The sequence below is a fragment of the Rhincodon typus genome, chromosome 7, assembly GCF_021869965.1.
Source record: "Rhincodon typus isolate 14 chromosome 7, sRhiTyp1.1, whole genome shotgun sequence".
NCBI lineage: Eukaryota > Metazoa > Chordata > Chondrichthyes > Orectolobiformes > Rhincodontidae > Rhincodon > Rhincodon typus.
This window is the reverse complement of record NC_063338.1, coordinates 83,921,582-83,936,161: the sequence shown is the minus strand read 5'-3', so window position 1 is coordinate 83,936,161 and position 14,580 is coordinate 83,921,582. Positions and strand designations below refer to the sequence as shown.

The 14,580-nt window shown below is 40.8% G+C and overlaps 1 protein-coding gene across 3 annotated transcripts in view; it reads left to right on the top strand.

Moving 5' to 3' along the window:
- The first annotated feature begins 664 nt into the window (after positions 1-664).
- The window catches only part of mrasa (muscle RAS oncogene homolog a), a 41,436-nt gene continuing 27,520 nt past the window's right edge, over positions 665-14,580 (top strand). The window contains exons 1-2 of one of the 3 annotated variants that reach the window (XM_048599138.1): positions 665-1,191; positions 2,103-2,161. The gene's annotated coding sequence lies outside the window, so the exon portion shown is untranslated. Of the gene's footprint in view, positions 1,192-1,855; positions 2,162-14,580 lie in introns of all 3 variants that reach the window. The other 2 variants (XM_048599135.1, XM_048599136.1) reach the window with 2 other exon arrangements.

Genomic DNA, 14,580 nt, shown 5'->3' with positions numbered 1-14,580 from the left:
TAGACAGAGCTAGGATGAAATTTGTCCACAAATTCATGAGTGTACAGGGAGTACAGGAAGGAACTGAGCAGTAGTGGCATATGGAAGTAAGTGATGGAAACAGATTGTATTCCCTTGGTTACAGAAGATTAGATGGTGATCGGTCAGACCCACATTGATTGAGGACTGTTGAATCTGGGGGTACTATTAACCCAATATTATTTTAGTGGTAGGAGTGGAACAGGAGAGGCAGGCAGATAGATCACGCGTATAGTTATTTTTCTTTTCCTCCTCTGCCTATGCAATATTGGACGAAAGTGTGGGCAATTTTAGTAATATTACCCGTAACACCAAGAATGGAAAGCTCCAAGTACATGGACACGCATTCTGAGAGTCAGAACAGGAATTACTGACCACGCTTGCATACATGGACTTTATAAGTTCCAGCAATTGTTATGATTTCAAGAAATTTACAGGAGGGGACGATGTCATTGCAACATCCAATCATTTTTAACTTGTGTATATATGTAAAATGGAAGAGGTTGCGGGGGGGAGTTCCAATAGCAGTTGCCGAGAAAGGTTCATTGTGAGACTCTCTGTCCGTCCACCTGACTGAGCTCTGGATCAGTCCATTTCTTCTGTGTGAGTCTGTAGTGTCAGCAGAAACCCCCAGCAGGGGAGGACGGGGCGGTGGACAGAGCTGCCTTCTCCCACTCCCCTTTTTGAAGGTTGAAGGCCAGGCTCGGCTCCTCCCATCGTCTCTTGGCTGCGGGCGTCCCCCGTTTTCCCCGGCTGAAAGGCAGCATTTCATACCGGGAGCGCTCCCTTACCCTGCCCTGCTATTTTTAGCATCGGCCGCCGGAATATGAAGCAGTGGATTGGAGTGTAAACTCAGGGGCTGGTCTGTGCAGTAATCGGAGGGGGAGGAGAGAAAGGGAGGGAGGGCAATCAGGCAGGCAGACTCTGCCTTTGCAATAAAAAGGAAGGAGGGACATTAACAGCGGTCGGTACTGCTTTTTTTTTGTTGAAGAGCAGTAACGCAGATCGCTTGTGGATCTCTCTCTCTCTCTCTCTCTGTGTGTGAGAGAGAGAATGGCAGGGGTTCGCTAACAGACCAGCCCGAGGGAGGGGGCACCACTTCAGCCTTGACATGTTGACCAGAGCTGTGTAGAAAGAAGGCAGCTACAACAGCAGCAGCAGCAGCGACTTGGGGTAAGTTACTTGGCAAGAACCAAGACCTGTCTTGTTCGTGTCGTGTCAGTTCAGATTTATACCGTGCTTATAGTGAAACAGATTTATGCCTTAACTTTGTCCCGTGAACCTCCCACCCCACCACCGCAAACACGTTATTTCATGTCCAAAGTAAAAATATTCCACTCGAACCTAACTCTGCTCTCACAGTAAGTCTGCCCTCAAATGCAATCTGAACATATTGTGTAATAATAATTGTACATTTTCAAACCTCAATTTCCACAGTCCATACGATGTTACGTCTACCTCGGTTAGCATGCTGTGTTACAGTTTATTTAATTCAGATTTATTCATTTCAGTGTTATGCGTTTTCTTGGTAACGATAGACAGATAGTTCTGTTTACAGTTGGTGTAGATATCATTGTCTTTCGACCTTGCGATTATGATGCTTTAAAGTACTGAAGCAACTTGTTATTTCGTCTAAGTCAATTGAATGTGAGGATTGTTGGTCATGAAGCAAGTACACTTTAATTTCTAGTGATTCCCGTATCAAATTTTCTCGGGCCCCACTTGTAGGCTTCACAAAAGCAATTTCTTTCACTTGATATTTTTGTGATTACTTAATTGTTTTGTTTCTCTTGATGAGTTCTTTATTAACCTTTATTGCTGTTGTTTGTCTCCTTAGACCATCACCTTCCTCATCTCATGCCCATCCATCCATGTGCATCGAATTTAAAACAAAACCAAAGGAGACAGATTCACTGCTTCGCATTAAATTTGAAAATACTGCTAAACATTTACTTGAGGATGGCAACCCTACATCAGCATTTAAAAGCAAATCTGATGTTAAATGTGTTTATTACAGGGTGGCTGTCACTGTCCATGAAAAACTAATACTGAAATGTTGTCCAATGACCCAACATTTTTTTCAGAACTTGACTCATCTCCTCCTGTATCCAGCCTTTTCTGAAAATTGTAGGAATATTATCAGGTGAGGAGAGTACAGCTGTCCCGTAAATGGAACTGTCAAGAGTATTACAAATTGCAAAATGAAACTCTGCTAATGTGATGTGTGCTGCAAGTGTGAATGCAGTAAAAATGAGTGACAAGATAGTGATATAACCCTGGGGTTCAGAAAACTGACCCCAGTTGCACAGCATTCATCTCATGGTTAACACCTTGATTAGATTATTCCCTTGTCCCTTAGACTCCATCATTGTCTTATGAGTCATGGAGTCATAGATATACAGCACAGAAACAGACCTTTTGGTTCAACACATCAATGCCAACCAGATATTCTAAACTGATCTAGTCCCATTTGGCACACACCCTCTAAACCCTTCCTATTCATATACCCATTCAGATGCCTTTTTAGATGTTGTAATTGAACTTGCCTCCACCTCTTTCTCTGGCAGCTTGTTAAAGATGTGTGCCACCCTCTGTGTGAAAATGTTGCCCCTTGGGTTCCCTTTTAAATCATACCCCTCTCACCTTAAACCTACGCCCTCCAGTTTTGGACTCCCCTACCCTGGGAATAAAATCTTGGCTATTCACCCAATCCAGGCCCCTCATGATTTTATAAACCACTATAAGGTCACACCTCAGCCTCCGACTGTCCATGGAAAAAAGTCCCAGTCTATTCAGCCTCTCCCTATTACTCAATTCCCCCAATCCCTTCAATCCCAGCAGCATCCTGTTATGATACTTCAAGTGCTCATCCCTACATTTTAAAGGTTATGAGATTTCCTGCCTCAACTACCCTCCCAGGTAGTGCATTCCAGATCCCCACCAAATCTTGGATGAAAAATTATTTCCTCAAATCCACTTTAAACCTTTTGCCCCTCACTGAAATTATGCCCCCTTGTTATTGACCCTTCAACAAAGGGGAGCAGCTGTTTTCTGTCCACACTGTCCATGCCCCTCATAATCCTATACACCTCTATCAGGTCCACCCTCAACCTTCTCTGCTCCAAAGTAAAAAACCTGAGCTTATGCAGCCTCTCTTCATCACTGATATCCCAGGCAGCATCCCAGTGAATACCAGTGATCAGAACTGCAGGCCGTACTCCAGCTGTGGCCTAACCAAAGTTTTGTACATCTTCAAAATAACCTCCGTGCTCTTATAATCTATGGTGTGGAGGTGCCAGTGTTGGACTGGGATGGACAAGGTCAGAAATCACACGACACCAGGTTATAGTCCAACTGGTTTATTTGAAAACACAAGCTTTCGGAGCGTAGCCCTTTCATCTGACAGTTTCAAATAAACTTGTTGGACTATAACCTGGTGTCGTGTGATTTCTGACCTTATGATCTATACCACGACCGATAATGGCAAGCGTCCTTTACATTCTCTTAACGTGTCCTGCCACCTTCTGGGATCTGCGGACAAGAACCCCAAGATCCCTCTGTTCCTCTGAGCTTCCTAGTGTCCTCTCATTCATCGAGTACTCCCTTGTCTTGTTACTTCTTCCAAAGTGCATCACCTCACAATTTTCAGGGTTAAATTCCAGCTGCCACTGATCTAACTGACCAATCTGTCGATACCATCCTGTAACTGAACACCTTCTTCCTCACTGTCAACCACCCAGCCAATCTCTGTGTCATCCGCACATTTACTTCTTATCCTCCCGCTACATTTTCATCTATGTCATTTCTGAACATCACAACCAATAAGGGACCTAGCAGTGATCCCTGTGGTACACCACTGCACACCAGGTTCCGGTCGCATAACTAGCCATCTACCACCACCCTCTGTCTCCTGAGCCAGTTTTGGAATCACCTTGCCAAGTTCCCATTCTTTATGCCATGTATGCTGTAGGTAGGAGAGAGAGGTTTAACAATTAGGTTAACTACAATCTAGAGAAATTAACCCAGCCCCAAATTAGGTCAGAGAACAGTAATGCATCAATTGAATATCTGATTAAGTAGATATTGTCCTGTAGAAGTGAATGAAGGATATTCTCAATCAGACTTTACCTTCGAAGCTCCTGCTTTTGCTTTGAAACAGAAAAGGAATAGTATTTTTAAAATGTATAAATTTTGCCTAAATATATTGCAGTGTTTTATACACTTGTATATTATTGTACATAGTAGGGAAGTAGTGGGTTTTGTAGTAATGTCATTAGCTGAATAATCCAATGGCCCAGGCTAATATGCTGGGGACAGGGTTTCATATTCCACCCTGGAAGCTGATGGGATTTAAAGTCAATTAGTTAGATAAAACCTGAGTAATGGTGAGTGTGAAACTATTTTTTTTGTTGTTATTGTTAAAAACTAATCAGGTTCTGCCATGCCCTTTAGTGAATGGAATCAGCCATTCTTACCTAGTCTGGTTTACATGAGACTGCAGATCCACAGCAACTCTTAATTGCAATCTGAAATGACTTTATGAAGCCACTCAGTTCAAAAGCAACGGGGGATGAACAACAAATGCTGGCCTTGCTGCCAGTGCCATATCCCATTAAATAATTTTCTTTTAAATCCTAAGGTGCAGTGTTCATTAAATTAACCTTTCTCTACAGTTTATCCTGATTCTCTGATCATGAAATTTAACAAGACAAATTTCACAAAGCAACTATTTCTGTATTAATCTGTGCACAGTGCTATCACCTTTTCTTAAGCAGTGAACTAAGACAGAAAGTAATGAATTTACGTACAGCTAACTTTGAATGCAGTAGGACTGACAGAACCAGAATCAATTTATATCAAGAATCAAGTGCTGCATTTATAGAAAATTAGTATTCTTCATACAGGCTGGCATATACTTATTTTGTGGGCTTGGGTTTGGCTGTAAATAGGAATCAGCGAATTGATGACCTTGGGCCTCAGAAACCAGGCCACACTAGTAGAAGGCTAGTGACATAGAAATAGGTGTAGGCCATTCATTGTCTTGAGTCTGCTGTGTCATTTATTATGAACATGTCTGATTGAACAGTTCAGTGCCTTGTACGAGCAACCCTTTATGCCATTGGAAATCAGAAAATTATCAATATTTACTTTAAATAGACTCCAAGACTGAGCTTCCACATTCCTCTGACTCAGAAAATTCCAGAAATTCATCACCCACCTCTGAGTGTTTTTAAAAAAAAGTTCTCCTCGTCTTCATTCTAAATGACATGCTGCTGATTTTGAAATTGTGCCCGCTTTCCCACCAGGAAAACATCTCCCCTGCATCCACCCTGTTGATCCCTTATTTTGTAGGTTTCAATGAGACCATCTCTCATCCTTTGAATACGCACCCAGTTTGCCCAATCTCCTTTCATAGGACCATCCCACTGTCCTGGGAACAAGGCTGGTGAACCTCTGTTGCACTCCCTGTATGGCAATAATATCCTTCCCTGAGGTAAGGGGACCAGAAGTGCACATAGAATTGTCACTTTGTCCAATGTTGTATCTCGTCTGATTACTATCACAGCAGCATTTTTGTTTTTAAGAAAGAAATAATTCTGATCTTGATGACAGAGTAGCAAAAATGTGAGATTTTGGGCAATTAGTTTTTTAACATGGGGAAGAGCAGGAAGCTGTCCTTTTCCGAGAATTGTTGCAAGGAAGTTGGTTGGGGGTTGGGGTAGCTGGTGAAGCTGAAAGTTTAATCTTTGCCAATCAAATAGCTGCTTTCTCAGCAGCTTGCACGATTTTTTTTTTCTCATTGTGCTTTCCATGGCAACGTTTCTATAATTTTTTTTAAGCAAGATTTAACTGTCATAAGAAATTCTCTTTTCTCTAAATATGGTGTTGTGAATCATATTAGACATGAAACAAAGCTTCAAGGCTGATGATACAATCCTCAGCTGTTTCACAACACAAGTTGTTTTTGCTTGACCAATGACGGATTTCACTGTTCAGAGCTATGACAGAGTGTTGAGTCATTGAGAACTAAAGTATACAGTAGTGTACGAGTACAAAGGTTTAACAAAATAATGAAACAACAGTTCATAAAAGAAAAACAATAGTTACATTGTTCAGGAAGAAGAAATCTATTGAACAATTCCCAGCATCCACTGAGTTTCTGTACATTAAAGTTCTGCAAATTCTGGTCCATTGCTTTTTGACTAAGGTTGAATGCCAAATGAAAGTAATTTAAAGCACATCTTGCCCATATGACACATTAGCAAAATACTACAGTTGCTGGAAGTCTGAAATAAAATCAGAAAGTGCTGGGGAAACTCAGCAGGTCAGGCAGCATCGGTGGATAGAGAAACTGATGTAAAGTTTTAGGGCTGTTGCCCTTTGTCAGAACCCAACGCTTTAATTTTGTGGCATCAGTATGGCACTCACCAACAATGTTGCCTGAAGAAAAGGTCAGGGAATGTGACATCCAGGTAACTTCAATTTTTAGACAAGAAAAATGGGAAATGTAGTTAATTCCAGTTAAAATTAGATTTTGCTCATTGTGGTATTATCAAAATAGCATTGTTGATTAATATACAGAAACATATTGTGTATCCTGGCTGCTCTTTGAATTATTGCAAATAAGATATATTTTGCAGTAATTAAATCTCAAAAGACAAAACAGAAATGATTGATTTTAATGTTTTTCAAGATGAGTGAAAGCAATTTGTTGGTTTTACATGTCCTTTTGTTCAGTGACTTGGATATATCTTGCCAATTGTAGTAAGCATGATCTCTCACAATCGCAGAATTCCCATGCAGCTGATTTTTATTTTAATTGTATTCACCCAAGTTCACTTTGTATTTGTCCAGCTCATGAGCCCTTTGCTTGCTTCCATACAAAACAGGAAACATAAGCATTTATGAAACCATAGAAAATAATGACTTCCATCTTTTGATTTAACTCCTTGATATTGAATTTGATTGATTTAGCTCTTGATATTGAATCCACTAATTCCCCAAAACAAAGACTGAGCAGATGTTATCGCTGCATAATTTCTCTTTGTCCCCCAGAGTCATTCTAATGTAATGTCGTCTCTAAAATGTTTGAGGTTGTACCAATTAAATTAGTGTTATTTTATTGGGCTGTTGCTTAAAAGGGAAGTGAGTAAAGAATAAATTTGACACTGGATTCTTAACCTAAACATCTGCACCACACAACCTCTCTCCTATTTTTTAGTAAATTCTAAACTCTCTTTTCACTTAATATTTGGTCACCTTGTTTATTATCACTTCTTTACTTCATAGTCTTAAACTTTTGCCTGATAAAACACTTGTGAAATGCCCTGGATCATTTATTTGCGATATTAAAGGTGCTACATCAGTGTAAGCTGAAGTTGACTTTGGTACCCGTGAGCATAGTCCCCAGAAAATCTGCCTGGATATTTGACTTTTCCGATTGCTATTTTTGACCACTACACTCTCGCCTTAGCTGCTTATGCACCTTAGCTGTTTCATTTATAATTGGAATAACCTGACTTTAGACATTATTTTTGAGGTAAGCTGGAATATTGCACAAAACACCCGAGGTGGCCAATTCAGCTGGCATGGTGGTTTTATGGATATTGTGCCAAGCGCCAATCCAAATTGTCCTTTTGTCGCATTACAGGCAGTTGATCACTGGTTGTATTTATAAAGGTGCATTTGATTTGCATGACTCATTTTAAATGTTGTATCCAAATAAGCAGTCTTGATGCGTAACAGGCCTTTTCCACCTACGTATTTTGAAATGTTGTATCTCTTCAAAGAGCTACAGCAAGAACTATCAGTGGTTGAGCCTGTGTCACTGCACTGATGTTGCTGAAATTCTCTCTGGTACCATGAGATGTGTCTCATGAGTGAAGAGCTATCTTTAAACTTTGTTTTAACACATAATATAATGAGTCACTGGCATAATGCACCAGTTCTGTAAAATCTATGGATTTCTAGTCATCAAAGTTGGACGTTGTGTACAAAGTTTAGAAGGTTGATGTTATTGTTTAAATTGTCTGTCTGGTTTTTGCTTTTTTTATTCATATACGGGATGTGGGCATCGCTGGCTAGGCAGCATTTATTGCCCATCCCTGATTGCCCCGAGGGCAGTTCAGTGTCAACCACATTGCTGTGGGTCTGGAGTCACATGTAGGCCAGACCAGGTAAGGATGGCAGTTTCCTTCCCTAAAGGACATTAGTGAACCAGATGGGTTTTTCCGACAATCGACAATGGATTTATCAAAATTAGATTCTTAATTCCAGATATTTATTGAATTCAAATTCCACCATCTGCCGTGGCAGGATTCAAATCCGGGTCCCCAGAACATTACCTGGATCCCTGGATTAACATTCCAGTGATAATACCACTAGGCCGTCGCTTGTTGATGTCTGGGTGGTGGGGGGTGTGGGTTCAGTTAGCTGGACAGCTGGTTTGTATTGCAGATTGATGCTGACAGTGTAAGTTCAATTCCTGCAATGGTTGATGTTACCATGAAGGACTCTCCTTCTCAATCTCTCCTCCTATCTAAGGCATGGTGACCCTTAAGTTAAACCACCATCACTTGTCTCTCTCTTTAATGAGAAAGCAGCTTAATGGTTCTCTGGGATTATAGCAACTTTAACTTTACTTGTTGATGTCCACTTGTTATCCAGAAAACTACCCATGTTTTTACTCTTGCCTTGGACAACATGGTTTCCAGTTGCATAGTAAATTTCAGTTACTTCATCAGATGGAACAATGGCCCACTTTCATATAGCCCTTTTTTTAATAGAAAGTTGTCCCAAGCTATGTCAGAAGTCTAAAGAAATTAGGGATATTGAGGTGATATTTAAAGTTTAATTGGTCTAAGATGTTTGTATTGCCTACAGTCATTCCCTTCCATTTCAGCCAAACTCTTGTTATTAATACCTCTTCAACCAAAGTCCTGAAGGAGATGGAAGAATTTGGTGAACAAGATAGTGCAGGGTTATGGGGATAGGGTAGGGGATGCTTTGGAGAGTTGGTGTGGACCTGTTGGACCGAATGGCCTGTTTCCACACTGTAGGGATTCTATTGTATTCTAAAGTTCAGAGTGTGAAGCACAAAAGTGATAAGGAGAGAATGGTGCTCAAGAGGATGGTGTCAGAGAAACTCCGTTTATAAACGAAGGGCTCATGATACTAAAGTAGATTATAGAATTGAAGGGGAGTGAAATATTCCTGGAATTCAAAGAAAAAATTGAAAATTTTGAGGCACCGGTGGTATTAAAGCAATTGCAGATCAGCCTGGTCATAGTGGAACTTGATCTGTAGAGCTTTAGATGAGTTAAAGTTTGTGCAGATAAGAGCCAGGAAATTTTAGGAGCAATTGAGTCCAAAGGTAACAATGACAATGGTGAAAGCTTAATAGCATATATGGGGATATGGGGGAGAAGCCAGGTAATATTATGAGCTCAAAATAGACTGTCTTTGTAATGGAGAAGATACAGGATTAGAAATTTCACTAAGGATCAATTGGGGCATTGCTGGAAGGAGGGAGTCCACACGTAAGTCAAATTCTACAGGTGAATAAATTCCATGTGTAATTCAGAAATTAACATTTTAAAGCATTTATCCATAATTTCCTCTATGGAGCTGTAGAGATTTAATTATCCTAATGTGCTTATCACCTTACTTATTAAAATGAAGCACAAAAACGAATCTCAAGATCATGGCACCCATACCAGCTCTTTAAAAAAGCTCTGCACTTAGTCATGTCCCCATATCTCCTCAATTTTCAAATACATATTCACTTCCATTTTGAAAGTTACTATGGATTCTGCTTTTTTATGGTAAGGAATTCATGTCCTAAATATTAATCATTATCTGTTTCTCTAATTGAAACATTAAGAGGCTGGTTAACTCACTTGGCTGGTTTGCAATACAGAGTGATGCCAACAGTGTGGGTTCAATTCCTGCTCCCATGGAGAAGGTGGTCAAGAAGGCCAAGGGCATGCTTACCTTCATTGATCAGGGCATAGAGTATAAAATTAGCAAGTCATATTGCAGCTGTATAGAACTTTAGTTAGACCATATTTGGAATATTGTGTACAGTTCTGGTGGCCACACTACGAGAAGAACGTGGAGGATTTGGAGACGGTACAGAAACGTTTATCAGGATGTTGTCCAGTTTGGAGGGTATTTTTCCCCCAGGTGGAAATGCCAATTAATTGGGGACATGGGTTTAAGCGAAAAAGGGTCAAGTTTAAAGGACATGTGAGAGGCATGTTTTTAACACAGAGGGTGCTTAGTTCCTGGAATGCGCTGCCTGAGGAGATGGTAGAAGCAGATAAAATAGCATTGTTTAAGAGGCGGCTTGACAGATACACGAATACATGAATAGGCAGGGAATAAAGGGATACAGACTGTGTAGAGGCAAAAGTCTTTTAGTTTAGAAAGGCATCTTGTGTCAGCGCAGTCTTGGTGGCCAAAGGGCCTGTTCCCGTGCTGTATTGTTCTTTGTTCCGACTGAGATTGTGATGAAGGACTGTCCTTCTCAACCTCTTCCCTTGCCTGAGATGTGGTGATGCTCAGGCTAAGCCACTGCTAGTCGTCTTTCTCTCTAATGTCGGACTGCGGCAGCTTTACCCAATCAAAACAACATAATTCTTTCCACTTTTGCAACTTGCCTTTTTGCTTCCACCCAAGCCCTTAAAATCTCAGTTTTCCTTTTACCTGAAGTGATTTTGAGCCCACCTAGGTAAAAGTGGGAGGCCTGCTTGGATTCCATTTTAACTTCCAGAGCCCACTTTTACAAATCCAAATCTGTAGTCTTTCACCCAAAATCCAGGAGGACCGATGGATCCCTGTTGGCAGAAGTATGTCTCTAAGGAGGCCGTGCCATCAGGTCAGAGAGAACAGTGCACTGTGCAAATTAAGTGCTGGAAGGGAGATGGTTTCCAAAGTGCTGCCAGTGGTGGGAGGAAGGGAGAAGGAAGCCTATGGCTGACCTAGCCCACAGATTCTTTGCTAAAATCACAGGTGCTCAGCGTGACCCACCAAGGAATCCCCACAAAGATATAGCCTGGTCTTAACGACCTCTCTTGGCAACTCCAGCCTACTGTTATTTGGTATTGTGGAATGCTATGACTTTGTTATTTTAACACCTCCACCTGGTGATTTACAACTTAATCGCATTAGCCTTTTACTAAGTGACAAGGTCTTTCACAGGATGTGGGTGTCAATGTATTTCTGTATTTGTTGCCCATCCCTAATTGCACTCAAAGGTGGGAATGAGAGTGCCTTCTTGAACAGCTGCAGCCTGTGCGGTGTAGGGTCACCCACAATGCTGTTGGGAACACAACTCCAGGATTTTAACCCAGTGACAGGAAAAGAATGTTGATTTGGTTCCAAGAGAGGCCAGTACATGGTATGGAGAGGAGCTTGCCTTTATCCTTTTGATGTAATGCATCTTGTACCTGATGCACACGATGCAATAGTCATAGAGGGAGTAAATACTTAAGTTCATGGATAGGGTACAAATCAAGTTATTTTTACTCACTTATGGGATGTAGGCATCGTAGCCTGGCCAGGATTTCTTGCCCATCCCTAGTTGCCCTTGAGTGTGGTGGTAAGCTGCCTTCTTGAACCTCTGCAGTCTACCTGCTGTGGGTTGACCCACAATGCCATTAGGGAGTAAATTCCAAGCTTTTGACCCAGCAAAAGTGAAGGAATGGCAATACATTTTCAAGCCAGGATGGTGAGTGGCTTGGAGGGGAACTTGAAGGTGGTGGCTTTCCCATTATCTGCTGTCCGTGTCCTTCCAGATGGAAGTGGTTGTGGGTTTGGAAGGTGATGCCTGAGGATCTTTTTCCCCCTCAAAGTGGGCTGCTTTGTCCTGAATGGTATTGAGTTTCCTGAGTGCTGATGTCTTGTAGATGCTGGATAAGCTTTGGGGAGTCAGGAGGTGAGTTACCCACCACAAGCTTTGAATGTAATCTCTCTGCTCTTCTCCTTTGTCATTTTCCTTAACCCTATTTCTACATAGATTTAAAATATTCAGGTTGCAGTTCCCCACATTCAAGTTTATGGAGTAGAAGCTTTGACATTGTGAAGGACAGACATCACTATTCCAGTCCCCCTCTTTTGAAAATATCAGTTAAACATTACACTATCCATTAACCGATTTCTTATTGATGCTGCCTTGTTTGTTTTAATACCATGTACAGTTCTGTTAAGAAGCTCCTTCATATGTTCTCTTACCAGACATATATGTGAACGTTCACATGCACAGTGCCAATTTCAATTCCTTTTACCAAAAGCTTCCATCCTTCTCTGCTTAAAAATGAGAGGGGGAAGATTTCATGCAGAGGGTGGTGCTTGTATGGAATGAGCTGCCAGAGGAAGTGGTGGAGGCTGGTACAATTACAACATTTAAAAGACATTTGGACAGGTACATGAAGAGGAAATGTTTAAAGGGATGTGGTACCAATTGCAGGCAAATGGGACAGTGTGAATGAGTTGGACTGAAAGGTCTGTTTCCATGCTGCATACCTCTGTGACTCTAAATTGGCAGTTCTTCCCTTAAAGAATTCAAGTAAATCTATCTGCAGCAACATGCCTTTTACAGATACATGTTGACTGTCCTTTGTAATGTATGCCTTTCTGAATGAATATAAATCTTTTTCACTTAATATGGTCTTTGGAAGCTTACCAATTGCTGACGTTACATAGAAGAGCTGAATCTTTTGGTGTGGGATTTCCCAGCTGTATGGCAAGAGATGACCAATTTTTAGCTTGAATCAAATCATTTGCAGAACTTTGTATCAGAGGAGGAAGTGAATGTTGTGCCGCAAGCTGAGATAGTGAGCTTCGAGAGCAAAGCAGATCAAATAAAACATGATGTTGCTCACAATAGAGAATAAACAGGGTTACTGAATAATGGGTTCCAGTGTGCACTACACATTTGAAGAGCACAAAGGTTATGTATTCATTCTTATCCGTGAAATTTTGTCACTTTGATTTTACATGTAAAAGACTCCTGCGTGCATCTATGATGCAATCTGTTGTAAAACCTTTCAGAAATGCCCCTTCAGTGACTTGTGGCCTGGTGGTATCATTTATCCTCAGCAAGTTCCCCAGTCTCCCAATTCTCCAATAGCAGCTGGCTTATCTAGAGAGAAGGGAAAGTAGATATTTATCAATTTATGTACCAGTTGACAGAATTGGCAGTTGTCTTGAGAACAAATTCACCTCCTCCCTGTCAAATCATTGAGTTGTGAGATTTGAATGAGTCGGAGAATAGGAACTTGTAAGGTGGGGAAGGAATGAACAAATTTCTCAATGTGATCTCATGGTAGTTAGAGGTTTGTGGAAGGGAGAAGCTGGAACTAAAGTGTGACCAGTTGGAATGGAACTTTATTATAGCATCAGTCATACCAGCAGGAACAATTGCCTCAACTCCATTTCCCTGCTCATTTCCTTTAACCTCATTACTAATTAAAAATCTGTCTATCTCCTTCTTAAATTTACTCAATGCCCCAGTGTTCAATGCAGTCTGGGTAGTGAATTCCACAGATTCACAACCCTTTGAGAAAAATAATTCTTTCTCAGCTCCCATTTTAAATTTGCCACTCCTGAGCCAAAAATTATGACCTCTCATTCATTCTGATAACTGAAAGCTGACGTCTGTTAACTTAGCAAAGATTGGAAATGAGAGAAAAGTAACCTAAAACCTTTCTTCTATAAAAATGCAGGCTTAAAAGAGTAAATCCTCAGCAATTGCAGGTCTCCCATTTGGCCTGCGATATTAAAAGATCTCTTACTCATAGAAGAATAATATATCACGTCCATCAACATAGCACAATTCTTTTGCCTAGCTCACAAAGACACTATTATCCTGAAGTTATCTAATGTACTTCAGACTGCTCAGCAATACTTGTGTTTCTTTCAAAGTTGGTCTGAATGCCAGTTTTCACCAGACCCATGAATGTGACACTTGTGAGGTTCTGAAGTACTACAGTAATCAGCTCTGTTTAAGTTTTTCTTTATTATTAATTTAAAATTAAAGACCAGAAAATCGCAGGCTGGTTGTTGTTGGTATTTAATAGCACTGAGCAATTCCAAAGAAATTTGCTCCTTGAATCACTTTCGGGTCCATCTACCCCAACCACTGTATAAATCCTCAAAGTTTTGAAAAGTGCGCATCCACCCTGCCAACCAGCACCAGTCACATGACTTTTAAATCAGGACCTGCTTTTTGAATTTGACCGTTTAAAAATCAAACAGCTCCCTGTTCAAGTAGATTTGCAATCTGTCTGACTCACAAGACAGAAGTACTTCACTTAATACTTCCCTAATGTCAGTTACTTTGTGCCTTGTCTTGTGTACAGAAATGGTTCAACAGAATTTCACAGCTTGCTAGTTAAATATTTTTATAATATTTCAGACTCCAAAAGCTGAAACTTTTCAAACAAGGGAGTACTCAATGAATAACAAGGTGTAGAGCTGGATGAACACAGCAGGTCAAGCAGCATCAGAAGAGCAGGAAGGCTGACGTTTCGGGCCTAGACCCTTCTTCAGAAACATGAA